Here is a 27,974-nt window from a genome sequence, read left to right on the forward strand (position 1 = left end):
ATGCTTATTACGCTTTCAACTCGTTCAATTAAATGGACAGCAAAAAAAAAAAGATGAAATGTATTTGAGGACGGAAATAACGAAAATTACATGAACACTCTCATTTTGGGAGCAGAGGAAAAAAGGTATTCTGTTATGTTTCGATAAAACTGAGACGAGCCAGAGAGTGGCAAGACAGAGAGGTGGAGGAAAATGAATATACATTCATTTACTCAAGGACAGGTTGAGTGGGGTGATGAACAAAATAACTGGTGTTCATAATAAACGAGGTGACACCACAATGTGAAGGAGAAATATTTGGAGGCAGGAAGGTCACAGTATGACAGCTTTATTGCATACATGAAACAACAACATTTACATAGAAAATGATCTGTCTCTCGCTCGCACTCACTCCCTCTCCGTATGCTCTCTTTCCACCTCCGCCACTCTCTCAATCTGTCACACTTCACTCCCCTCTCTCTCTCCTTCTCCTCTGTCCCCCTCACTCCCTTCCTCTCGCCTTCATTGCTCTTCATGCTGTGAGGCGCAGCGTCTTGGGCTTGGTGGTGGTGGGTGGCGTGAAACTGGCTCTCACTGGAGAACACAGCGAAGCCCCGACGTTGAGCCCGACTCTGATGCATCTTGGGATGTGTAGTCCTCTTCTTTGTCATCATCGTAATCGACAGTAACGTGGGGAGTCATAGTTAAACGTGTCTAAAGGTGGATGAATAATGGATTTGTGATTGATATAGATATACATTGATATAGATAATTAAGAATACAGTAGGAACCTGTTGATAGTGAGTATTTCCTTAGAGAAAATAAAACAGCAACAGCTAACAATGGACCAAGACTCTCCTTTTTCAGTTCATGCTCTTTTAATAAGTTGACATGTTCAATCTTTAGGGCTCGATTCAATCCGTAGCGCTACCGATTCAACGCTACCGTTTGAATCAGGTCCATATCTTTATCAAAGCGATCAGTCTTGAAGTTACTTAGCTATATTCTTACAGCTACTTTTTGGGATGTGATTTATATAGATTTGTCTACAGCTGGAGCAAAAGAAGACACTTTGAACCAATGGCTTCTTGCAGTAGAAACCCTTTGAGACGTGTATGTACAGTTGAAGTCAGGAAGTTTACATACACCTTAGCCAAATACATTTAAACTCATTTTTTTCACAATTCCTGACATTTAATCCTAGTAAAACTGACTTAGGCCAGTTAGGATCCCCACTTTATTTTAAGAATGTGAAATGTCAGAATAATAGTAGAGAGAATCATTTATTTCAGCTTTTATTTCTTTCATCACATTCCCAGTGGGTCAGAAGTTTACATACACTCAATTAGTATTTGGTAGCATTGCCTTTAAATTGTTTAACTTGGGTCAAAAGTTTTGGGTAGCCTTCCACAATTTTCCCACAATAAGTTGGGTGAATTTTGGCCCATTCCTCTTGACAGAGCTGGTGTAACTGAGTCAGGTTTGTAAGCCTCCTTGCTCGCACAGGCTTTTTCAGTTCTGCCCACAAATTTTCTATGGGATTGAGGTCAGGGCTTTGTGATGGCCACTCCAATACCTTGACTTTGCTGTCCTTAAGCCATTTTTCCACAACTTTGGAAGTATGCTTGGGGTCATTGTCCACTTGGAAGACCCATTTGCGGCCAAGCTTTAACTTCCTGACTGATGTCTTGAGATGTTGTTTCAATATATCCACACAATTTTCCTCCCTCATGATATCATCTATTTTGTGAAGTGCACCAGACCCTCCTGCAGCAAAGCACCCCCACAACATGATGCTGCCACCCCCGTGCTTCATGGTTGGGATGGTGTTCTTCGGCTTGCAAGCCTCCCCCTTTTCCCTCCAAACATAACAATGGTCATTATGGCCAAACAGTTCTATTTTTGTTTCATCAGACCAGATCATTTCTCCAAAAGGTATGATCTTTGTCCCCATGTGCAGTTGCAAACCGTAGTCTGTTTTTTTATGGTGTTTTTGGAGCAGTGGCTTCTTCCTTGCTGAGCATCCTTTCAGGTTATGTCGATATAGGACTTGTTTAACTGTGGAGATGTTTCCTCCAGCATCTTCACAAGGTCCTTTGCTGTTGTTCTGGGATTGATTTGCACTTTTCGCACCAAAGTACATTCATCTCTAGGAGACAGAACACGTCTCCTTCCTGAGCGGTATGACAGCTGTGTGGTCCCATGGTGTTTATACTTGCGTACTATTGTTTGTACAGATGAACGTGGTACCTTCAGGCATTTGGAAATTGCTCCCAAGGATGAACCAGACTCGTGGAGGTCTACAATTTGTTTTCTGAGGTCTTGGCTGATTTCTTCAGATCTTCCCATGATGTCAAGCAAAGAGGCACTGAGTTTAAAGGTAGGCCTTGAAATACATTCACATGTACACCTCCAATTGATGCAAATTATGTCAATTAGCCTATCAGAAGCTTCTAAAGCCATTACATTATTTTCTGGAATTTTCCAAGCTGTTTAAAGGCACAGTCAATTTAGTGTATGTAAACTTCTGACCCACTGGAATTGTGATACAGTGAATTTATAATCCGTTTGTAAACAGTTGTTGGAAAATGACTTGTTTCATGCACCAAGAAGATGTCCTAACCGACTTGCCAAAACTATAGTTTGTTAACAAGAAATTTGTGGAATGGTTGAAAAATGAGTTTTAATGTCTCCAACCTAAGTGTATGTAAACTTCAGACTTCAACTGTATATTACTTGTGCGTGTGTTTCAGCCCGCTGTCAACCCACTCCTCACTGTCCTCCTCGGAATCTCCCTCTGATTTTATCAGGGAGGCATCCAATCAATTGTCTCGCTTCGTTGTGACATCACCCCTGTGACAACATCACCATTATAAACTGGGTGGGTTGAGCCCTGAATGCTGATTGGCTGACAGACAGTGTACCATGGATATGGCAAAACATTTATGTTTACTGCTCTAATTATGTTGGTGACCAGTTTATAATAGCAATAAGGCAACTCTGGTTTGTGTCGTGGGTCTCGTGGGTCTCCTCGTTGTGTCGTGCCTAAGAACAGCCATTAACCGTGGTATATTGGCCATATACCACACCCCCCTCATGCCTTATTGCTCAAATAGACACCGACAGTCCATATTGTTCTTGTTATACTGTTGCATATATATTACTTTTAATTAATATTCTTTAAACTGTGGCCTGGGGTGGTCTAATGATTAGCACCACCCCCTCAGCACAAATATGGAATTGAATTGATTTGATAATTAAAAGTGTCAGGCTGCTCCAGACAGAGACAACATTGCATACATAAAAAATGATGGAGGATTAAAACGGGATAAAGCCTGAAGGCGTATTTCCATTGTGGCACTACTTGTGGTACTCATGTCAGTGGCCTGCACGCATGGGATCAAATCCCAGTTCCATCACTACTTCGGAAGAAACTCTCTTCTCTCTTCCCTGTTATTCTACACTGTCCTACATGTTAAACAAACCAACAACAAAAAAACACACACAAAAAAAGAAGGGAGACCCCTCTCTTTTACAAAAACTACAAATAAATATTATTCAACTGACATTGGTTTAGTGTAAAGTACATGAAGAAGTGAGGATAGGGACACATGAGTAATAGTGAACTTTTTGTCAGGTGCACCCATAAAGAAGTTCTATTAAACTGCAAATCATTAAATCATCAGATCAGTATTCATTCATCTAGATGAGTACTGACAGAAAGGTGCTTCCCGGAGCTGGGGAGCTGCTCCCACACCGTAAGGGCACGACCCCCGGTGACCCAGCGGTGACCCCCACTGCCCGTGAGCCATGCCGCAAACCAGACGATTCTCGGAGCATCAGCACAGGTCAGCGAGGCCAGGTACCGGCACTGAGGTAGAGAGAACACTGGGAGAGATGGAAGGAGAAAAGGGGGGAGAGAGAGAGAGAGGGGAAGGAGAGAAGTAGAGAAAAAAAGTTGATGAAAACCAAAATAGATTTAGGGAACGATGCATTCTACGAACAGCGTGGCTCTATAGGTTGGCAATTGTACCATAATATTGAGAGAACAACCAGTTGTGTTAGCTTTACTCACAGTTCAAGGTGCTTTCCCCATCCGCCAAATCGTAGCATGAGCCAATGAGGAGTGTCTGATGTACACAATCTGTTACTCCAGCGAAGCTGCTCTGATTGGTTAGCCTGGACACAGTGCCTGTGGTGATTGGACAGCGGAAGGGTAAACATCAGATAGTACACAGATCTGTAAGGTCTAGCACAGTACCATATTAAACTAGCTCTTCTATATAGTGCACGCACGCACGCACGCACGCACGCACGCACGCACGCACGCACGCACGCACGCCGCACGCACACACACACACACACACACACACACACACACACACACACACACACACACACACTGCTTCTCACCTATCCTCCAGTTGAGGATCCCGAGGTTGTCTCTGCTGTAGGCAACGGAGAGCCTGTCACCACGGTCCCCAGCCCGTTACCGTTGCATCCCAAGGATGTAACAGCTGCAGGGGTCGCGGTTGGTGCAGAGCCCCTCCCACACAGACACCCAACCCTCTGCCGAGCTGCTGAACATCAGGAGACCCTGGGACTGTGGAGGATAGATAGGGGGCAGTTGTCATGGAGACAGAATGCAGTGGCTGAATACAATGCATGGATACAGTGTGTGTGTGTGTGTGTGTGTGTGCGTGCATGCATGCTTGCGTGCGTGTGTGCGTGGTTTCACATGGTTTTGCATGATTGTGGGGATGGTGCTTTCACTGCTTTGGCCTAACTGTGTTGAGCCTGTAACACTACATAAATGTAAGTCTTAAAGGCCCAGGGCAGTCAAAAACGTGATTTTCTTGTGTTTTATATATTTACAGACTATGATGTTGGAATAATACTGTGAAATTGCTCAATTATGATAATGCCCTTATAATGCTGTTTGAAAAGGCCGCCAAAAATGTCAGGCTGTTTTGGTGGGATGGTGACAAGTTAGTTAACCTCACTAGGGTAGGGGGCACGCTTTTCACCTCCGGATGAAAAGCGTGCCCAAAGTAAACTGCCTGCTACTCAGGCCCAGAAGCTAGGATATGCATATAATTAGATTTGGATAGAAAACACTTCAAAGTTTCAAAAACTGTTAAAATAATGTCTGTGAGTATAACAGAACTGAAATGGCAGGCAAAAACCTGAGGAAAATCCATCCAGGAAGTGCCATTATTTTGAAATGGCTGTTTTTCCAGTGAAAGCCTATCCACCATTTAAAGGGATAGGACCCAGATTTCGTTCCCTATGGCTTCCACTAGTTGTGAACAGTCTTTAGACATTGTTTCAGGATTTTATTCTGAAAAATGAGGGAGAATGACAACTTTGAGTGAGTGGATAGTGGGATGTCCCCAGAGCTGTTTGCTGCGCACGACCGAGAGCGCACCTATCTTGTTTTTCTTTTATATTGACGACGCTGTTGTCCGGTTGAAATATTATCGATTCTTTAGGCCAAAAACAACCTGAGGATTGATTATAAACATCGTCTGCTATGTTTCTACAAACTTTACCGGTACTATTTGGAATTTTCGTCTGCCTGTTGTGACCGCATTTGAGCCATTGAATTACTGAACAAAACGCGGCAACAAAATTGAGTTTTTTTTATACTTTGTTTTTATTGTAGGAACACAAAGAAAGTACAAATAAAGTAAAATAAAAGAACAACAAAAAAGATCTGGCAGTTATAGTGCACGTCATACCTTCATCATATTAGTTACATTGACATCTTTGAATTAGACCTTTTCCAAGTACGAAACCCATTTTTCCCAGTATTCCTGACCTCTCTCAATCAAATCAATCAAATTTATTTTTATATAGCCCTTCGTACATCAGCTGATATCTCAAAGTGCTGTACAGAAACCCAGCCTAAAACCCCAAACAGCAAGCAAAGCATGTGAAAGAAGCACGGTGGCTAGGAAAAACTCCCTAGGAAAAACTCCCTAGAAAGGCCAAAAACCTAGGAAGAAACCTAGAGAGGAACCAGGCTATGAGGGGTGGCCAGTCCTCTTCTGGCTGTGCAGGGTGGATATTATAACAGAACATGGTCAAGATGTTAAAATGTTAAAATGTTCATAAATGACCAGCATGGTCAAATAATAATAATCATAGTAGTTGTCGAGGGTGCAACAAGCACGTCCGGTGAACAGGTCAGGGTTCCATAGCCGCAGGCAGAACAGTTGAAACTGGAGCAGCAGCACGGCCAGGTGGACTGGGGACAGCAAGGAATCATCATACCAGGTAGTCCTGAGGCATGGTCCCAGGGCTCAGGTCCTCCGAGAGAAAGACAGAAAGAGAGAAAGAGAGAATTAGAGAGAGCATATTTAAATTCACACAGGACACCGGATAAGACAAGAGAAATACTCCAGATGTAACAGACTGACCCTAGCCCCCCGACACATAAACTACTGCAGCATAAATACTGGAGGCTGAGACAGGAGGGATCAGAAGACACTGTGGCCCCATCCGATGATACCCCCGGACAGGGCCAAACAGGTAGGATATAACCCCACCCACTTTGCCAAAGCACAGCCTCCACACCACTGGAGGGATATCTCCAACCACCAACATACCATCCCGGGACAAGGCCGAGTATAGCCCACAAAGATCTCCGCCACGGCACAGCCCAAGGGGGGGCGCCAACCCAGACAGGAAGACCACATCAGTGACTCAACCCACTCAAGTGACGCACCCCTCCCAGGGACGGCATGGAAGAACACCAGCAAGCCAGTGACTCAGCCCCCGTAATAGGGGTAGAGGCAGAGAATCCCAGTGGAAAGAGGGGAAACCGGCCAGGCAGAGACAGCAAGGGCGGTTTGTTGCTCCAGCCTTTCCGTTCACCTTCACACCCCTGGGCCAGACTACACTTAATCATAGGAACTACTGAAGAGATATGTCTTCAGTAAAGACTTAAAGGTTGAGACTGAGTCTGCGTCTCTCACATGGGTAGGCAGACTATTCCATAAAAATGGAGCTCTATAGGAGAAAGCCCTGCCTCCAGCTGTTTGCTTAGAAATTCTAGGAACAATTAGGAGGCCCGCGTCTTGTGACCGTAGTGTACGTGTAGGTATGTACGGCAGGACCAAATCGTAAAGATAGGTAGGAGCAAGCCCATGTAATGCTTTGTAGGTTAGCAGTAAAACCTTGAAATCAGCCTTTGCCTTAACAGGAAGCCAGTGTAGGGAGGAGTAATATGATCAAATTTTTGGGTTCTAGTCAGGATTCTAGCAGCCGTATTTAGCACTAACGGAAGTTTATTTAGTGCTTTATCCGGGTAGCCGGAAAGTAGAGCATTGCAGTATTCCAATCTAGAAGTAACAAAGGCATGGATTAATTTTTCTGCGTAATTTTTGGACAGAAAGTTTCAGATTTTTGCAATGTTACGTAGATGGAAAAAAGCTGTCCTTGAAACAGTCTTGATATGTTCTTCAAAAGACAGATCAGGGTCCAGAGTAACGCCGAGGTCCTTCACAGTTTTATTTGAGACGACTGTACAACCATCCAGATTAATTGTCAGATTCAACAGAAGATCTTTTTGTTTCTTGGGACCTAGAACAAGCATCTCTGTTTTGTCCGAGTTTAAGAGTAGAAAGTTTGCAGCCATCCACTTCCTTGTGTCTGAGACACAGGCTTCTAGTGAGGGCAATTTTGGGGCTTCACCATGTTTCATTGAAATGTACAGCTGTGTGTCATCCGCATAGCAGTGAAATTTAACATTATGTTTTCGAATGACATCCCAAAGAGGTAAAATATATAGTGAAAACAATAGTGGTCCTAAAACGGAACCTTGACGAACACCGAAATGTACAGTTGATTTGTCAGAGGACAAACCATTCACAGAGACAAACTGATATCTTTCCGACAGATAAGACCTAAACCAGGCCAGAACTTGTCCATGTAGATCAATTTGGGTTTCCAATCTCTCCAAAAGAATGTGGTGATCGATGGTATCAAAAGCAGCACTAAGGTCTAGCAGCACGAGGACAGACACAGAGCCTCGGTCTGACGTCATTAAAAGGTCATTTACCACCTTCACAAGTGCAGTCTCAGTGCTATGATGGGGTCTAAAACCAGACTGAAGCATTTCGTATACATTGTTTATGTTCAGGAAGGCAGTGAGTTGCTGCGCAACAACTTTTTCTAACATTTTTGAGAGGAATGGAAGATTCGATATCGGCCGATAGTTTTTTATAATTTCTGGGTCAAGATTTGGCTTTTTCAAGAGAGGCTTTATTACTGCCACTTTTAGTGAGTTTGGTACACATCCGGTGGATAGAGAGCCGTTTATTATGTTCAACATAGGAGGGCCAAGCACAGAAAGCAGCTCTTTCAGTAGTTTAGTTGGAATAGGGTCCAGTATGCAGCTTGAAGGTTTAGAGGCCATGATTTTTTTCATCATTGTGTCAAGAGATATAGTACTAAAACACTTTAGTGTCTCCCTTGATCCTAGGTCCTGGCAGGGTTGTGCAGACTCAGGACAACGGGGCTTTGGAGGAATACGCAGATTTAAAGAGGAGTCCATAATTTGCTATCTAATGATCATGATCTTTTCCTCAAAGAAGTTCATGAATTCATTACTGCTGAAGTGACAGCCCTCCTCTCTTGGGGAATGCTGCTTTTTAGTTAACTTTGCGACAGTATCAAAAAGAAATTTCGGATTGTTCTTATTTTCCTCAATTAAGTTGGAAAAATAGGATGATCGAGCAGCAGTGAGGGCTCTTCGATACTGCACGGTACTGTCTTTCCAAGCTAGTCGGAAGACTTCCAGTTTGGTGTGGCGCCATTTCCGTTCCAATTTCTGGAAGCTTGCTTCAGAGCTCGGGTATTTTCTGTATACCAGGGAGCTAGTTTCTTATGACAAATGTTTTTAGTTTTTAGGGGTGCAACTGCATGTAGGGTATTGCGCAAGGTTAAATTGAGTTCCTCGGTTAGGTGGTTAACTGATTTTTGTCCTCTGACGTCCTTGGGTAGGCAGAGGGAGTCTGGAAGGGCATCAAGGAATCTTTGGGTTGTCTGAGAATTTATAGCACGACTTTTAATGCTTCTTGGTTGGGGTCTGAGCAGATTATTTGTTGCGATTGCGAACGTAATAAAATGGTGGTCCGATAGTCCAGGATTATGAGGAAAAACATTAAGATCCACAACATTTATTCCATGGGACAAAACTAGGTCCAGAGTATGACTGTGGCAGTGTGTAGGTCCAGAGACATGTTGGACAAAACCCACTGAGTCGATGATGGCTCCGAAAGCCTTTTGGAGTGGGTCTGTGGACTTTTCCATGTGAATATTAAAGTCACCAAAAATTTGAATATTATCTGCGATGACTACAAGGCCGATAGGAATTCAGGGAACTCAGTGAGGAACGCGGCATATGGCCCAGGAAGCCTGTAAACAGTAGCTATAAAAAGTGATTCAGTAGGCTGCATAGATTTCATGACTAGGGGCCTGTTGCACAAAACTAGGATAAGGGATTAAGCCAGGATATCTTGGTGATCCTGGCTCAATTGATCCGTAATCCGGTTGCACTAAAGATGGATAGGGGGCAGGAGGATATGTTATGGTATAAATTACCATGGAGATTTATTCTGTGGAGCTAGCCTGCTCCAGACCAGGCTAAATTCCAGGATCTATTTAATCTCATCCCTAATGTCAGTCAGCAGTCACCACAAATGGAAACCAATAGTTATTTCACTGCTCACTATACATTGTTATCACATAACTAGACCCACTGTCATTATTTAAACGTTTGTGATCATTAATTTCAATGATTTTGGATAAAAAATAATTTTTAGATTATGTTGCTATCATTAGATAATTTACAGTTTCCCATAGACTATAAGGCTATATATAAAATGATAGAATATTAGGGCCACAGAGGGGAAAAAAACACAAGTAATAATATTGTAACCGGTTGTTTTAAAGGAGGACAGTTGTTAAAATGACAGATGTGGGGCATTTCGTGAAATTGTACTTCAGTATGGTTTCATAAACAAAGACATGCTGATGTGCCAGAATATTAAGTATCACATTGTCATAAGTATCAAAACTGTAAAAACAATATGTAGCTTTTCTGCAGAAAGAACCAGCCTCATAAATTTATGACTTTATCCTTTTTCTTCAGTGTGGCCCTAGTACTCTGTCATATAAACAAATACACATTCCATATGAATATAAAAACACAATGTGTAACATTATGTTCCTTTATTGAATAAGGACAAAACAAAGCAGGTAAACCATCAGCTCCTTTCGAAACTGAAGTCACAGTGACTACAAGATGGAAAGCACAGAATCCAAGCATATTATACAAAATGATACATACACATTCAAAGGTCTGTATATAACACACCCTGCATGGCTGCACACTAAAATAAATGCAGGACAAATCCATACACATCAACTGAACAGACAAATGAATGGATGCAGTAGCCTCCCTGCAGCCTTGTATTACACACAGTATACCGCACAAACATCATAAGAGGCCAAATTCGTAAAAAAACGAACCCAAAAAAAACCCAATTCCTCTGCCACCGCAGGACATATTTAACCAAAATTGAAAGCACACATACTAACTAAAATAATTCAACACATATTGGTCCCTCAGCAGCCGACCACTGTCGTCATCAGGGAAGATTGCCGGATTGTCCCAGTCCATGGCTGGTGGCACTCTGGGGGCCCTCTCCTTCCTCAGGCAGGCCACATTGTGGAGGACAGCACAAGCCACAGTAATATCACATGCCCTAACAGGGCTGACCCTTAATTTGTGAAGGCAGTGAAAGCGTGCCTTCAGGAGGCCAAAGGTCATTTCAACTCTGGCCCTGGTCCTGGCATGGGCATGGTTGTAGGCCTGCTGTGCTTCCTGGGGGTCTGTGAAAGGTGTCAGGAGAAAAGGCTGGCAGCCATACCCCCTGTCTCCCAGCAGCACACCAGAGAATTCACCTGTCAACACAAAATCTCATCATTACTACCTCATAAACACAGTGATATTCTTGACACAGCCATGATGGTTATAAATAGGGGTTGTGTGGCTTACCTTGTGATAGGCACTGATAGATTTCAGAGGCCCGAAAGATTCTGGAGTCATGGACTGAGCCAGGCCATTTTGCCACAACATTGCTGATCACACAGTCAGCATTGCAGACCATCTGAAATCATAAGATGAGGAATATTACACCAATCAATGCACATCACTGGCAATGCAGAGTGTTCGTCAATGGACAATATCAAAAAGTTATGTTCACCTGAACATTAATGCTGTGAAAGGATTTCCTATTCACAAAATCGGCCTCATGGGCACCTGAGGGGGCTTTTATCCTTATGTGTGTGCAGTCCACTGCACCAATGACATTGGGGAAACCTGTCACACAAAGTAATGAGTATCCTACTATGTGTTAACAGTTGTCCTGTAATTTGTAGATCCTCTTACCTGCAATCCTATAGAACTCCTCTTTGATGTCACAGAGTCTTCTGTGGCCAGGGAAGGAGATGAAGACATCTGCTAATGCTTTGATAGCCAGACACACACTCCTTATTGTGCGGCAAATTGTGGCCTTGTTCAGCTGTTCTGCATCCCCCACTGAGTACAGGAAGGCTCCACTAGAAAAAAAGCGCAAGGCCACACAAACCATTTGCTCCACACTCAGTGCATGGCTCCGTGCAGTGCGGTGCTTAATCCTGGGACCCAGTAGTCTGCATAGATACCTGATGCCATCTGCAGAAAACCTGTATCTTTCATATAGATGGTCATCAGGGAAGGCCAGTGGGTCCAACCGGTCCCTGAAGACCCTTTCTCGCCTGAAGGCTCTCCTCAGCACAAGTGCTTCTTCATCCACCACATCTCGCACGAATGGGCATGCCATTGTCAGAGCAGAAAGGAACACACAATTTTGGGCCTTCATATAGGCTAGTGGCCACACCTGGTGCTGGGGGGGTGGGCAAAAGAGGGCGATGCCTTATAACGATGACTTGGTTGTACTGATTGCTGGGAAAATAAAAAAAACCTTAGAAAGATGCCACCGTCCTGTGTGCTCACAATAAGAGCTCATATGTCATGGCTCACTTGACTTTACGAGAATATACCTAATTTTTATTTTGAGCTGTGTCATCTTCTTGGAGCTGGGGGAGGAAAGAAAAATAATGATTAATACATTTGTGTTACAGTTAGCATACAGTGTACATTGAAGGCATATCTCACCTCCCTCTCAAGTTTTTTTATTTCAAGGTCCAGTTTCCTAATTGTCCTCTTTTTTATTTCGGACTCCAGTGCAAGATTTTCCATCTTTTTCTTCTTGTACTGAATGTCTATGTCTGCCAGTTCTATTTGGCGCCGGAGGTGGTTGCCATACAACTTTCTGATAGCTTGTGAGCTCTGTGAACACAATACAATTAGCGCAGCTGGAATTTGGCAGGATGTGGTGTCCTTTTATTAATACGCACTATGTTGCCAGGCTGGTTTTCCCACTGTATAGCATCTGGGTCCTGTAAAAGAAATTAGATTTTTTGATTTTGATGAGGACTCCTCACCATTGTAGAGTAAATAGTACTTTCACAGTCTTAACATGATACCTCATGCCTTCTGGAATCCAGAGAGATGGTCTCCTCCTCATCATCGTCTCCATCATGTGCTGTTGCTGCTGCACTGGGGCCTTCACCCTATCACATTTAATCGGATTCATATTGAAGCTAGTAGACAAGACATGCCAGGCCTACAGTATGCCTTTGATGGAGTACTCACTGGATCAGCATCGTCTGGTGCTTGTGCTGGTGGCTCTAACAGGAACACAGTGCTGCCAGACACTGCAAGGCAATAGGTAAACCAAAGTCAGACAGTCCAAATTGATTCAATATGAATGTGGTTGTATCCCATGTAGAGATGGAAGGACATACCTTGAATGAAGCGGGTGGCATCTTGGGAGGAACCTATGCTCGTCTCTTTCCCCCCAGGGATCCCCTCTAAGACGGGCCTGCCTTTATTTAGCTCCAAGGCCATGTCCTCTGCTGGGGTAAGGTCAGCCTTTGGTGACCCACCACCCGTGCCTTGTCTGTGGGTATTCTTTTTCACTGCTAAAACAGTACAGACAATGTGTGAGCAGGCACCTTCTGGGTACAATATATGCTTGTGCTTTGTTAAATATTAGTCAGGGACCATACCATTCTGCAGAATGTTCTTGTATTTGATTTTGACCTGCTGCCATGTCCGTTTTGGCCCGTTCATGTTTAATCTACACACACACACACACACACACACACACACACACACACACATTTAATGGAGTCACACTGCAAAAAATTACTTGGTATTTTTGTCTTGTTTTCAGTAAAAATATCAAAAAATCTATCATAGCTTTATACAGTGTGATGGAGTTACTTTACACAATTTCACTCATATCTGCAGTGCATTTCAATTAAAAATTTAACCGTTTCATAATTACAGTACAACTGCATTTTTGGAGATGTGAATTAAATATTTGAATTGTAATTGTGATGTTTCAGCGGAGCGGTGACTGTGTAATTGTGCACTACTTACGCATTCAGGCGGTCTGCAATACTTTGCCACGCTTTTTCTCTTTGCTTTATCACTGTGGCGGTGTTGCCTTTCTTATTTATTATATATTTTACCTCCTCGTATGCCTCCATGAGGATTTGTGCTTCCGACGGGGAAAAGTACGCGGCTCTAGTTGCCATGGTAAATCAGTTAATCTGTGATCTGTGGCGGGGTCTATTTGAGTGAGCCGTGAGCGCGCACCTATCCAGGATTGGTTTCACCTGGCTTAATGAATCCGTGTCTGCTCATCCTGGCTTGGTCTTTGTGCAACCAATTAAGCCTGGACGCACATGTTTTGGCTTCATTGAGCTCAGCTGAGTCATTTATCCCGGATGTCTTAATTCTACTTTTGTGCAACAGGCCCTAGAAGCTGAAAAGACGAAAACGTTGTTGTTGTGTTTTTTGTTGGTAAATTTAAATTTGCTATCATAAATGTTAGCAACACCTCCGCCTTTGCGGGATGCGCGGGGGATATGGTCACTTGTGTAACCAGGGGGTGAGGCCTCATTTAACACAGTAAATTCATCAGGCTTAAGCCATGTTTCAGTCAGGCCAATCACATCAAGATTATGATCAGTGATTAGTTCATTGACTATAACTGCCTTTGAAGTGAGGGATCTATCATTAAGTAGTCCTATTTTGAGATGTGAGGTTTCACAATCTCTTTCAATAATGGCAGGGATGGAGGAGGTCTTTATACTAGTGAGATTGCTAAAGCGAACACCGCCATCTTTAATTTTGCCCAACCTAGGTCGAGGCACAGACACGGTCTCAATGGGGATAGCTGAGCTGACTACACTGACTGTGCTAGTGGCAGACTCCACTAAGCTGGCAGGCTGGCTAACAGCCTGCTGCCTGGCCTGCACCCTATTTCATTGTGGAGCTAGAGGAGTTAGAGCCCTGTCTATGTTCGTAGATAAGATGAGAGCACCCCTCCAGCTAGGATGGAGTCCGTCACTCCTCAACAGGCCAGGCTTGGTAGTCTCAATGTCTTTCCATTTGGATTCGTATTCTGAATTGCACCAACACACCAGAGGTCTCAATTGGGCTGACACATAAAAATCTTTTAGGTTTGGTAAGGCCACACCCCCACAGTTTCTTGGTAATTGTAATGTTGTATATCTAATTCTTGGTCTCTTACTGTTCCAGATAAACCTTGATATCCGTTTGTCCCATTCCCTAAACTGTTTAGGTGGGATTTCTATGGGCAGTGATTGGAACAAATACAGTAACCTCGGCAGGATGTTCATTTTGATTGTTTCAATTCTACTACTAAGATCTAAGGGAAGTGAATTGCCTGTGCTAATGGTTCGAGGTACAAGGAGAAGAGCGTGGGTGAAAGATTACAGCCTTGTCTTGCCCCTCGCTCTAATTTTATCGTTCGTGACAAATGTCCATTTATCTTTATTCTAACGGTCGGACACGAATACAGTGTTTTGATGCACTGTATCACTTCTTTGTTGAAACCAAATCTTTCCATAACTTGGAATAGGTAATCCCATCCCACTGAATCAAATGCTTTTTCTGCATCTAGACTGATTTAATATTGCACTTGTCTTATTCTGAGTAATGTGGTCCATGACATGTAGTGTTCTCCTTATATTGTCCTGTGTTTGCCTATTTTGGATGAAACCAGTTTGATCTCCGTCAATCAATTCTGGGATTATGTTCTCCATTCTTTTGGCTATTATTGATGCATATAGTTTATAATCCGTGTTAAGAATTGCGATAGGTCTATATGAACTGCATTCCTTCTTATCTTTACCCTCTTTTGGGATTACAGATATGATGGCCTCCCTCCATGACTGTGGGAGACCCCCCTCCCGCAGAGTCCAGTTAAAACAGGCCTTAAGTAGAGGTGTTAGTTGTTCTCTGAAGGTCTTGAACCATTCTGAAGGGAAGCCATCAGTGCCTGGAGACTTGTTTACTTTTAGTTGAAATATTGCTTTATTAATTTCTTCGGTGGATATTTCTAAAGTTAGTCTATCATTTTGCTCTGTCCCAATTGAGGGGAGATCAAGTGAGTTCAAAAAATGCTCTATTGTCTGTGCATCTGCCTTCTCTGGTTGCTTGTACAGATTTGTGTAATATGATTAAAATGCATTCTGTATTTCATCTAATTTTCATGTGATCTTCTTTGTTTTGGGGTCTTTTATTTTGAAAATGGTATTCTGTGCTTGTTGTTTCCTGAGTCTCCATGCTAGTAATTTGGTTGCCTTTGAGCCTGCTTCATAATATCGTTGTTTCAGGAACCTGAGCTTTTTCTCTACTTCTTCTCTATAAATCTGGTAAATTTCCTGTTTTACCTTTTGAATCTCTCATAATATAAGAGGATCTTTGTATTGACTATGAGATCGTAATTTCATTATCCTGTAATTTCAGCAGTTTCTGTGCTTTAATCTTTTTCTTGAGAGATGATGTGGCTATGATCTTTCCTCTAATAACCGCCTTAGCTGCATCCCACAATGTAGCAGGAGATACTTCCCCGTTATCGTTATTCTCCAGATAGATGTTCAATTCTGTCATAAAGAGGGACTTTATCGAACAAAACAAACATTTGTGTAACTGGGAGTCTTGTGAGTGCAACCATACGAAGATCATCAAAGGTAAGTGATTCATTTTATTGCTATTTCTGACTTTCGTGACTAATCTACTTGGCTGGTAACTGTATGTAATGTTTTGTGTGCTGAGCTCTGTTTTGTGTGCTGAGCTCTGTGCTGAGCTCTGTCCTTCACCGCAAAGCTTTTTTGAAATCTGATATGGCGACAGGATTAACAACAAGTTAAGCTTTATTTTGATCTATTACACTTGTGATTTCATGGAAGTTAAATATTTATAGTAATTTAATTTGAATTTGGCGCTTTGCAATTTCACCGGATGTTGGCCAGGTGGGACGCCACAGACCCAAACCCCCTAGAGAGGTTAATAGCCCAATAAGAAAGACAGTTCCAAAACTCTCTAGCAATAACAGCTAGTTTTCAGTTTTCCCCTCCAGTTTTCCCCTCCTTAGACCATTGCCAGACAGAATTGTCTCTTTGCTAAGAAGCAATTTTTGTTTCTATTTCACCATTTTAATTGAAAACAATCACAGCAAGGTACTTAAATGTTACCAAGAAATGATTTGATATTGAGATAAACCAGCTGCATTGGACCTTTAAACTATGTATTTAAACAGCTTACGCCCCCAAGGAACCTTACAAAGTATTTTAGCCAAACATGTGTAGACCATTTCTGATCCTCTATCCTAGCAAATTTAACGCATTTGTATTTGAAGGTAATGAGGAAAAGAGCACTGAATACTCTTTTGAACTTCTTTGGAATCTATATATCTTCTTAATAATTTATTTTAAATAATAATTTATTTCCACACTGCCTAGAAGTGTGTAGCCTATAAGGAGAACAAGATATTTAGTCCTTCAGGCAGCATTTTTGTTTCTGCCTCAGCTAATTTATTTGGCGTGACAACAACAGCTACGTTGGGTAAAGCACACACAGATCTGGCAACAGTGCGAAAATATTTGCTTTAATTTCAGCAAGGCCTTGATGAAAACACAAGTTTATGTTCATTGGGGCGCACAACAGAAAACCAAAATGTTTGCTTGTTATTGGACCAGTTTCAGTCCCTTTTCTTCCATATGAACACAGCCATAGTCATAGAGGCACCATAGCTTAAAAGCCTAGACACTATTGGCTCTTGATAATGGCAGCCACCTGTCGGGAGGTCACAGCCTCCTCGTTTGCGTTGATTGATTGACCGTTGTCCAGCTCCAGGCCTGAACTTTACCCTCATCTGCAGACAGACAGACAGACAGAGAGAGAGAGAGGGGGGTGAAGGGAGAAGGAGTGAGTGAGAGAGAGAGAGAGAGAGAGAGAGAGAGAGAGAGAGAGAGAGAGAGAGAGAGAGAGAGAGAGAGAGAGAGAGAGAGAGAGAGAGAGAGAGAGAGAGAGAGAGAGAGAGAGAGAGAGAGAGAGAGAGAGAGAGAGAGAGAGAGAGAGAGTCTGACTACACTTACTGTCCACTGCAGGGTTTGGCAGCCCTGGTCCTGGAGGGCCACAGGCACTTCATGTTTTTGATTTAACCAACCTGGAAGACCAGGTGGATTGAATTTAGACAATCGCTGAACTGATCAATTAGCTCAGTTGGTCAGGTGTTTGGCAGCCCTGGTCCTGGAGGGCCACAGGCACTTCATGTTTTTGATTTAACCAACCTGGAAGACCAGGTGGATTGAATTTAGACAATCGCTGAACTGATCAATTAGCTCAGTTGGTCAGGTGTGGTGCCCAATTGGAACAGAATCCTGCAGTACCTGCGGCACCCCAGGAACAGGGTTGTCTACCCCTGGTCTACCGAGTACACACACACACATCCCCCCCCCCCCCCCCCACAGAAACTGCATCCACACAAACCTGATCCAGTGATGATGTAGCCATCGCCTTCAGGCACGAAGCAGAGAGCAGTCACCACGTTAAAGGTATAGATAGACTTTACACACTGGCCTGGACGGAGAGAGGGGAACACAGATTTAATTGTCCACAACACAAATACGTAGGCCCACGCAAACACGTAGGCCCACGCAAACACGTAGGCACACACACACACAGACGCATACAAGCACTCACCCAGACAAAGCTGTAGGGCTCAGACTGTGTGTGTGTGTGTGTGTGTGTGTGTGTGTGTGTGTGTGTGTGTGTGTGTGTGTGTGTGTGTGTGTGTAGTGAACTCACCAGTGCTTAAGGCCCAGATCCTCACACAGCAGTCTGCTGAGCCACTCAGGAGGAACCTCTCCTTGTCTCCCAGAGACAGATCCCTGGCTAGAGAAAGAGACGGAGAGACAGAGAGAGAGAGATTGACAGTAGGGGGGAAGAAGGGGAAGAGACAAGGGGGGGTTGAACGGAAGAAAGAGATGGAGAGAAATGTGGGGGAGTGAATAATAATTATTTTATTTGTTATCATTGTACAGTTCATAGTCAGTACGCATATAATTATCATCCACGTTGTTATTTTATTTTATTTTATTTAATATGATGTTCCCGAGTTCTCGTCTTGACAATGTAAGCCTGAGCAAAAAAACCTGGAGAGAGTGAGATAGAGATACGGAGAGGGGGAGCGTGGGACGAGAGACAGAAAGGGCAGAGACGTTGAAGTAGTGGAACGATCCCTCCTTCAGTCAGAATGAGAGTAACCCAGTGTCTGCTGCTGCTAGTTCTCTCCGTGGATTTTACCTGATGAACTAAAACTATAATTACACTGCCTGAAATCAGGATGCCTGACTGATAATAAGGGTGTGTGTGTGTGTGTGTGTGTGTGTGTGTGTGTGTGTGTGTGTGTGTGTGTGTGTGTGTGTGTGTGTGTGTGTGTGTGTGTGTGTGTGTGTGTGTGTGTGTGTGTGTGTGTGTGTACACGTTTTACTATACTTGTGAGTACTGGAAATCCTCACACAAATAGTAAACCGGTCCTCACTTGTATACAGGCTATTTTAGTTTTAGGCTTAGGGATTAGGGTTAGGGTTAGAATTAGAATCAGGGAGTAGTGGTTAGGTTTAGGGGTAAGATTTAGGGTTAGGAGTTAGGGTTAGGAGTAGGGTTAGGAGTTAGGGTTAGTATAGTAAGACATAGCTGTGTGTGTGTGTGTGTGTGTGTGTGTGTGTGTGTGTGTGTGTGTGTGTGTGTGTGTGTGTGTGTGTGTGTGTGTGTGTGTGTGTGTGTCCATTCCCTACAGTATTCAGGCGGAGGAGCAGACAGACAGGTGACTCCACCAGTGTGACCTCCGAGATTCCGCTGCTCTGTTGCCGTAGGAACGGGCCACAACTTTACTGTTGTGTCTCGACTGAGAGAGAGAGAAATAGAGAGAGAGAGAGATGGCGAGAACAACGGAGAGCGATGAAATGGGTGTGAGAGAGAGAGAGACACAGAGCGAGCCCACGAGAGTGAGAGCAGACAAGGTAGCTCAATAACACTCTGTTCAGGCGAGAATGGCTCTCAGTGGTAGGAGGAGAAAGTTAGCATGTCAGAGTTACAGAGAGAGAGGAGGAAAGAAATTGATGGAATTATTCACAGTTATGAGATCTATTATTAAATCGGAGAATGACTCACTCACCAGGTTGTCAACAGCAACCACACAGGTGATGATGTCACTGTGACCCTCCATCGACCTCAAGCGAAACTTGGCCTTCTCCCATGATGCTTTGAGAGATGTAAACTTGGCATCTGAAAAAAAAGGGACCCATCATAATCACCATGAACCCAAGTCTTGGGTGAACTTTTTTACAAAGGGACAAATTCAGACTTGTACGCCTTTCCTACGCACTTCTCAGTAGTTGGTATTCAGATGTGTGTGCGTAACGGGCTTTGTGCAGGTGCGTAACAGGCTTTATGGGTTTGGTTCCTTTGCGTGCGCTGAATCAATTTAAATCAACCGCTGAAAATCCTTCCACTTAATGGCTGACAGATTTCCCCTGGAGTTTTCATTCAACAGGGGTTTCAGTACATTTATATAAAGCCATCCCTTTAAATTTGGTGTACCTTTTAATTAGAATTTAGTCGACAGACTCAGTAGAATATATTGAGAGAACTGTTCAGAATATTAGGGATCAATGAAAGAAAGCCGTGTAAGTACACACATATTCATCTCCCTTTCAGCACCAATTGGTCAATTTAAAAATACTCTGATCTTTTTAGAGTTAGGAAAGCATTTATGAATAATAAAAAAACAGGTTTGGAGAGCCTTTACGCCAAAAAATATATTGGTGAATCAAGAATACAGTTGTTTGATTCATCCTGAAAGTTGCCATATTCAATTAATCAATCCATGAAATATTGAAAGGTGAGAAAAGTGTACAATAGGGGTTGAATAGTAGTCCTATAAATCTACCCTAATAATCCACACTAAATCATGGAACTGTGATGAGAACAGTCCAGTTGTCGTGAAGTGTGCCAGTCTCCAGGTTTAACCTGCTACATGTACTGTATGTATGGTCCACAGTTCATAATGGTTCCAATAGGCTACATGTCCCAAATGATTGCACAACTTGTAATACGTTAGCCCGATATGATCCACTATTGCTAGAGATCCTCAGGAACAACCACACCAACGTGACCGAGGAACTGACTATGTAATGGAATGATGCAAAATGTAAGGAGAGGAACACTAAAGTGACCGTCATAAATGTAAGGAAACTAACACTAAAGTGACAGTTATAAATGGAAGGAAACTAACACTAAAGTGACAGTTATAAATGGAAGGAAACAAACACTAAAGTGACAGTTATAAATGGAAGGAAACTAACACTAAAGTGACAGTTATAAATGGTAAGGAAACTAACACTAAAGAGACAGTTATAAATGTAAGGAAACTAACACTAAAGTGACAGTTATAAATGGAAGGAAACAAACACTAAAGTGACAGTTATAAATGGAAGGAAACTAACACTAAAGTGACAGTTATAAATGGTAAGGAAACTAACACTAAAGTGACAGTTATAAATGGAAGGAAACAAACACTAAAGTGACAGTTATAAATGGAAGGAAACTAACACTAAAGTGACAGTTATAAATGAAAGGAAACTAACACTAAAGTGACAGTTATAAATGAAAGGAAACTAACACTAGTGACAGTTATAAATGGAAGGAAACTAACACTAGTGACAGTTATAAATGAAAGGAAACTAACACTAGTGACAGTTATAAATGTACAGTGAGGGAAAAAAGTATTTGATCCCCTGCTGATTATGTACATTTGCCCACTGCCAAAGAAATGATCAGTCTATAATTTTAATGGTAGGTTGATTTCAACAGTGAGAGACAGAATAACAACAAATAAATCCAGAAAAACGCATGTCAAAAACATTATTAATTGATATGCATTTTAATGAGGGAAATAAGTATTTGACCCCCTCTCAATCAGAAAGATTTCTGGCTCACAGGTGTCTTTTATACAGGTAACAAGCTGAGATTAGGAGCACACTCTTAAAGGGAGTGCTCCTAATCTTAGCTTGTTACCTGTATGAAAGACACCTGTCCACAGAAGCAATCAATCAATCAGATTCCAAACTCTCCACCATGGCCAAGACCAAAGAGCTCTCCAAGGATGTCAGGGACAAGATTGTAGACCTACACAAAGCTGGAATGGGCTACAAGACCATCGCCAAGCAGCTTGGTGAGAAGGTGACAACAGTTGGTGCGATTATTCGCAAATGGAAGAAACACAAAAGAACTGTCAATCTCCCTCGGCCTGGGGCTCCATGCAAGATCTCACCTCGTGGAGTTGCAATGATCATGAGAACGGTGAGGAATCAGCCCAGAACTACACAGGAGGATCTTGTCAATGATCTCAAGGCAGCTGGGACCATAGTCACCAAGAAAACAATTGGTAACACACTACGCCGTGAAGGACTGAAATCCTGCAGCGCCCGCAAGGTCCCCCTGCTCAAGAAAGCACATATACATGCCCGTCTGAAGTTTGCCAATGAACATCTGAATTATTCAGAGGACAACTGGGTGAAAGTGTTGTGGTCAGATGAGACAAAAATGGAGCTCTTTGGCATCAACTCAACTCGCCGTGTTTGGAGGAGGAGGAATGCTGCCTATGACCCCAAGAACACCATCCCCACCGTCAAACATGGAGGTGGAAACATTATGCTTTGGGGATGTTTTTCTGCTAAGGGGACAGGACAACTTCACCGCATCAAAGGGACGATGGACGGGGCCATGTACCGTCAAATCTTGGGTGAGAACCTCCTTCCCTCAGCCAGGACATTGAAAATGGATCGTGGATGGGTATTCCAGCATGACAATGACCCAAAACACATGGCCAAGGCAACAAAGGAGTGGCTCAAGAAGAAGCACATTAAGGTCCTGGAGTGGCCTAGCCAGTCTCCAGACCTTAATCCCATAGAAAATCTGTGGAAATAGCTGAAGGTTCAAGTTGCCAAACATCAGCCTCGAAACCTTAATGACTTGGAGAAGATCTGCAAAGAGGAGTGGGACAAAATCCCTCCTGAGATGTGTGCAAACCTGGTGGCCAACTACAAGAAACGTCTGACCTCTGTGATTGCCAACAAGGGTTTTGCCACCAAGTACTAAGTCATGTTTTGCAGAGGGGTCAAATACTTATTTCCCTCATTAAAATGCAAATCATTTTATAACATTTTTGACGTGTTTTTCTGGATTTTTTTGTTATTCTGTCTCACTGTTCAAATAAACCTACCATTACAATTATAGACTGATCATTTCTTTGTCAGTGGGCAAACGTACAAAATCAGCAGGGGATCAAATACTTTTTTCCCTCACTGTATGTGGGTATAACTGACATTGGCTACCAATAGTGGCTAATATTTAACATGATACAAATTGTAAAACATACTGTCAAAAGTCTGTTTATATAATTAAAACATTCTAGAAACCATAAATCAACTCTCTAGGTTTGGCACTGTACACTCATTTGCGCATGGCTCCAGAAGCCTATTGTAACGGCTGTCGAAAGGAGTAGACCAAGGCACAGCGTGGTGAGTGCTCATCATTAACTTTTAATAGAACACTTTCAAACAAAACAAGAAAACAAACGACAGCTAAACAGTTCTGTCACGAACATGAACTAAACAGAAAGTAACCACCCACAAAACCCAAAGGAAAACAGGCTGCCTAAGTATGGCTCCCAATCAGAGACAACGATATACAGCTGTCCCTGATTGAGAACCATACCCGGCCAAAACAAAGAAATACAAGACATAGAAAAAAGGACATAGAATGCCCACCCTAGTCACACCCTGGCCTAACGCAAAATAGAGAACAAAACCTCTCTATGGCCAGGGTGTGACACCTATAGTTTGTGTCTCCAAATGTCATTCTTGCAAGTTACAAGGCTTACATTTTATAAACATCACTGTGGGAAAGTTGATATGTTGATATGCTTTAGTTTGCTGCCATATGACTGGTTTCACATTTGTCTCCAGCGATCATAAGATAAAATAGATCTGAAACAATTGTCAGTAATATTTTCAATCCCCTTATCTAAGCGGCTTACTTTACCTATCTCTTATCAATAGCTCTTATCAATTTCTAAATTACAGTGCATGGGGAATGGTTTTTTATCTATCAGAAAAAATAACAAAGATGTTGTTCCACTTGGAACCGACAGGTTGCATCAACCTTATTCATCGTTTCATCGCGAGTAAAGGCGGTGGCATTATGAGGGAATGAAGTCAAAATAGACACTGATCTAGGATCTGTTTTGCCTGTAATAAGGGGGCTCCCGAGTGGCGGAGGGGCCAAAGGCACTGCATCTCAGTCCAAGATGCATCACTACAGTCCCTTGTTTTGGTTTGTCGTTGTGAAGCGTTTTGCTTCAGTGTGCCTACAGTGGACCCTAATGAACACAAGCCAGGTGGGAAGGACAGATCGAAATGTTAACTTTTTGTGATATGATTTCTGGGAGCCTACCAAGCTGTTTCCATATTTCCTTTCCTTCAATCACAGTGCATTTGTGAGATACCAATGAGTATGAGAATGTGTCTACATAATCTAACAAACCCTAGTTTAAAGATAACCCCACCTTCCTGGTTCTCCTTGGGGCTTGTGTCAGTCACAGCTAGACAGGAGCTCTGACTGCTCTCCCCCTGCTCCTGTCTCTCTCCGTCCTCCCGTCTCCTCCTTTCTTCCTGTCTCTCCCCCTGTTACCGTCTCTTTCTGACTGCCTGTCTTCTTCTGTCGGCCCTGCTTCTCCCTTGGGGATCTTGGGGATTTGGGGGATTTTGGGGGATCTTGGTAGGAAAGGGGCTGTGCGAAGGAAGCGCCTCAGAGGTGGCTTCACTGTGCCCGAGCAACAACAAAAAACACACCAAATACCAAGAGTGAACTGACAGTGCAGTCACATTCAGTAAAACATCATGTGCACAGACATACAGGACAGTACATAGGCTAAGACACAGACACACAAGCAAGCTTACAAATAATGCTAATAATTTATTACATTTCTATAGCACTTTTCATTACAAGTATGATCTCAGAGTGCATAAATATACATTTGTAGCCATGGCGTGGAAAACAGATTGATGTTGTCGTTGTTTAACGTTGATTAACAGATTATCACTATCATGTCTTTATACTACTTTGTGATAATGACATTTCCCCTGCTATTCCCTTGATATTCCAAAGCCCTGGGAGAGTGTGCCCAGTCGTGACTGTGTGGAAGGAATCCCTAAGTGATGGCTACATGACGTACTATCCCCTCTACTACTCCAATACATTAGGATGCCTTGAAAGAAAGACTGACTGACTTTGACCTATGTCGGCTAGACTCAAGCCAGATCAAAGCATCAAAGTGAATGTTACAGCTTGTAAACAGGGATGTGAATCTCCCCTATCGCCCTCTAGCTCTCCCTCCCTCTCTCTCTCTTTCCTTACACTTTTTCATCTCCTCATGTTTTCCTTCTCCCACAATCCCCGGAGTTTGCTGGGGGCCAGAAAGCTGCAGCAGAAGTTCAGCCAATCTGGTGCGGAGCTCCGCCTTCCTGAAGATCTGAAGATGGGGAAAGGGGGGGGTTGGGCTTAGATTTGTTTGAACATCATTTAGGTTAATAATAACATGCATGACCGTAGAAATCTCCCTGGGTACGTCTCAATAGTCTAACGTCGCTCCTCCTTCATTTGGACTGATCTGAGAAGAGATGGACTGATAAAAGACAGTGAGCAGACATCCATCCATTATAGTACTGTCACCGATCCTATGTGTTTCCAGATCAGAGCAGATGAAGGAAAGGAGACAAAATGACCACTGTAGACTATTGATATGTGCCCCCTAACGATTCGTATAAACCCTGAATGGCTGACAGGGGGCGCTGTATTGAAGCCACCGCGCAGCCATCTTGGCACTCCTCAATTGTAAAAGTATATTTTGGAAGCTACAGAAATGTATTTATTAATGTCTACATTAGATTCTGACACGATTATTCTATTACAGGCATCTTAATGTATATTTTAAAATTATATTATGTAAGCTAAACATAAAAAAATCTAAATAAAAGATCTACAAAGTATATATTTTTGCGAGTACCGATGTTCCTGTCCCCACTACAACAACAAAAATACTTAAATACATGTCACTTTGTCGTAGAAATATTTAATTGTATTTAAAAAAATATGTAATAAAATGTATGCACTCTTCTGTAAGTCGCTCTGTAAGTCGCGTCTGCTAAATGACTAAAATGTAAATGTAAATGTAATTGAAATACTGTAGAATTCCATTAATTCCTATGGAGGTCTCCTGCTAGGGAGTGCCAATATGGCCAACTGGTGGCTTCAAAGCCTCTCATAGCATCAGCAATACAGGGTTTATAAATGCAACCCCCCCCCCCCCCCCCCCCCCCCCCCCTTACATGGTGATTAATTCATTGCCAAAGCCCCTATGAAAATGACACTCAATCAAGATTAGAAAGGCATGATACATTTCGACACAAGAGAAGGGTATCATGTTATGCTTACATTTGATATATTCAATTAGTGCCAGTGTAGATGAGGTTGATCTAAAACCACATCTAAAACTCGGCCAAAACCCAGTGAGAACGCAAGTTGTTTACCACTATGTTTCTAAAGATTATGATCTAGCGAGCCAATTCTCTATCTCACTTGGGTGAAATGATTTAATGATCAGCTGTTCAGTCTTGTTGTGCTCCAGCTAGGTTGCGGTGTTTGAGAGTGGCCTCAATTGAACCCACTCACGATCGAGAGTGTAATAATGTCAAACGTAACCTGCAAGATGGTATTGGGAGATTAAGGTGCTACATCAAGATCTCTCGTGGGAGCGAGTACAGTCATATCCGGGAGTATTAGTACCAAGGGAAATCTATTCAGGATTGTGGAATAAGCAACGGTGCGCTCACGACACGCCTGATATTAAAACTATGGATGAAGATGAGAAGTGAAGTCGTATTCTGTGCCTTAACTCTTTCTTCTGGAGTGAGAGATTGTGAAATGTTGATCTCCAGATGCTCAATCTGTCTCAGTTTCTTCTGGAGCTTTCTCACCTCCCCCCCATCTGAAACCCCTATTCTACAAGCACCAACAACTGTTCCAGATTATTCTGTGTACAATGTTTCACTAGGTTTGTGGGTCATGCAACTTGTATTTTTTAAGTGTTTCTACCGTGTTTCACTAGTTTGCTGTCCTTTCTCTGTACAGTCAATTGTTTCCATAGATGTGTCTCATCGCTGATTGCAACAACGGTAGATAGCAGAGGTGTGGACTCGAGTCACAAATATGATGACTTGCAACTCGACTTTAACACCAATGACTCATGACTTGATTTGGGCTTGAGCCTTATTACTCGACCTGACTTGATATCCTCCCCAAGCCCAAATGTTAAAAATGATGCTATTAAAAGAAGTGTGCAGCGCATCAACTCTTCATTTAACGGATTACAGTTTGAATCGGGCAGCAGCCAATCAAATTGGGCGTGGCAGTGCAGAGGAATGTCGGCGGGTGAATTCAGATGGAGCCCTTGGAATGATGATACCCCAAATTATTATTTTCGGATATAAAGATGACACTGTATCAACAAAAAAACGGATTGCAACTTGCAAAACATGCGGGAAGAAAATTACAGACGGAGGCGCAACAATTTAAAACTTTGTTCGACATTTCAATCTGCACAAAGAACGGTAAGTCGTGGCTAATATAGCCGACAGTGATCCATCACACGAGGTTGTGTGTTTATGAGTGTGTGTAACTTGTTTCATGAGTTTCTTTTTGCTGTTTTGTGATGTCTGGAGCCTGTATTGTTACGTGCGCTCCTCACTGCTTGCCTAGATTAGACTTGCAGATTGACTCGCCACCACGCTGTTTGGAGCTGGAAAAGATCAAATGAGCACATTTGTGGCAGAGTGCCTCCTAGAATGGTTGTGTACTCTTCCTAACCTGCTGATTACGGCGAGTGCTTGAACCTCTGATTGTGCTTATGCTTCACACAAATCCCACCATCCCCCTCTCTGCTGTCCTCCGCAGTTTTGAGCTTTCTCCATTGATAATGAATAAAGAACGGTGGCTTATTTCATCTGAGGCACCGCATTCATACACAGTTTTCCAGATAGAAATGCAATACATAGCTCTGTACTCGATTCTCTATTCTACACGGCAAAGGCTGTTGTAGGTGATTTATTTCTATGCAACCACCCCACACGACCCGACACAGCCTAGCACGCCTCTCCCGCTGTCACAGAGAGAGAGAGAGGGGGGGGGGGTCTTGACTTGAGACTTGACTCGGACTTGCCTGTCTTGACTTGGGACTTGAGTGCTAAGACTTGAGACTTACTTGTGACTTGTAAAACAATGACATGGGCGCAGATACGCTAATCTTCACCACATAATTAGTAGTTGTTTTACCCAAGATGATTTCTGTAGATCAGTGATTCTGCGCAGTATGACT

At 42.8% G+C, this 27,974-nt stretch overlaps 1 pseudogene; it reads right to left on the reverse strand.

Annotated features, from left to right (window-relative positions):
* Nucleotides 1-287: 287 nt before the first annotated feature.
* On the reverse strand, nucleotides 288-27,884 carry LOC106581746 (ribosome biogenesis protein BOP1-like; annotated as a pseudogene).
* Nucleotides 27,885-27,974: the final 90 nt, after the last annotated feature.

The sequence above is a fragment of the Salmo salar genome, chromosome 02 (genome assembly GCF_965601325.2).
Source record: "Salmo salar chromosome 02, fSalSal1, whole genome shotgun sequence".
NCBI lineage: Eukaryota > Metazoa > Chordata > Actinopteri > Salmoniformes > Salmonidae > Salmo > Salmo salar.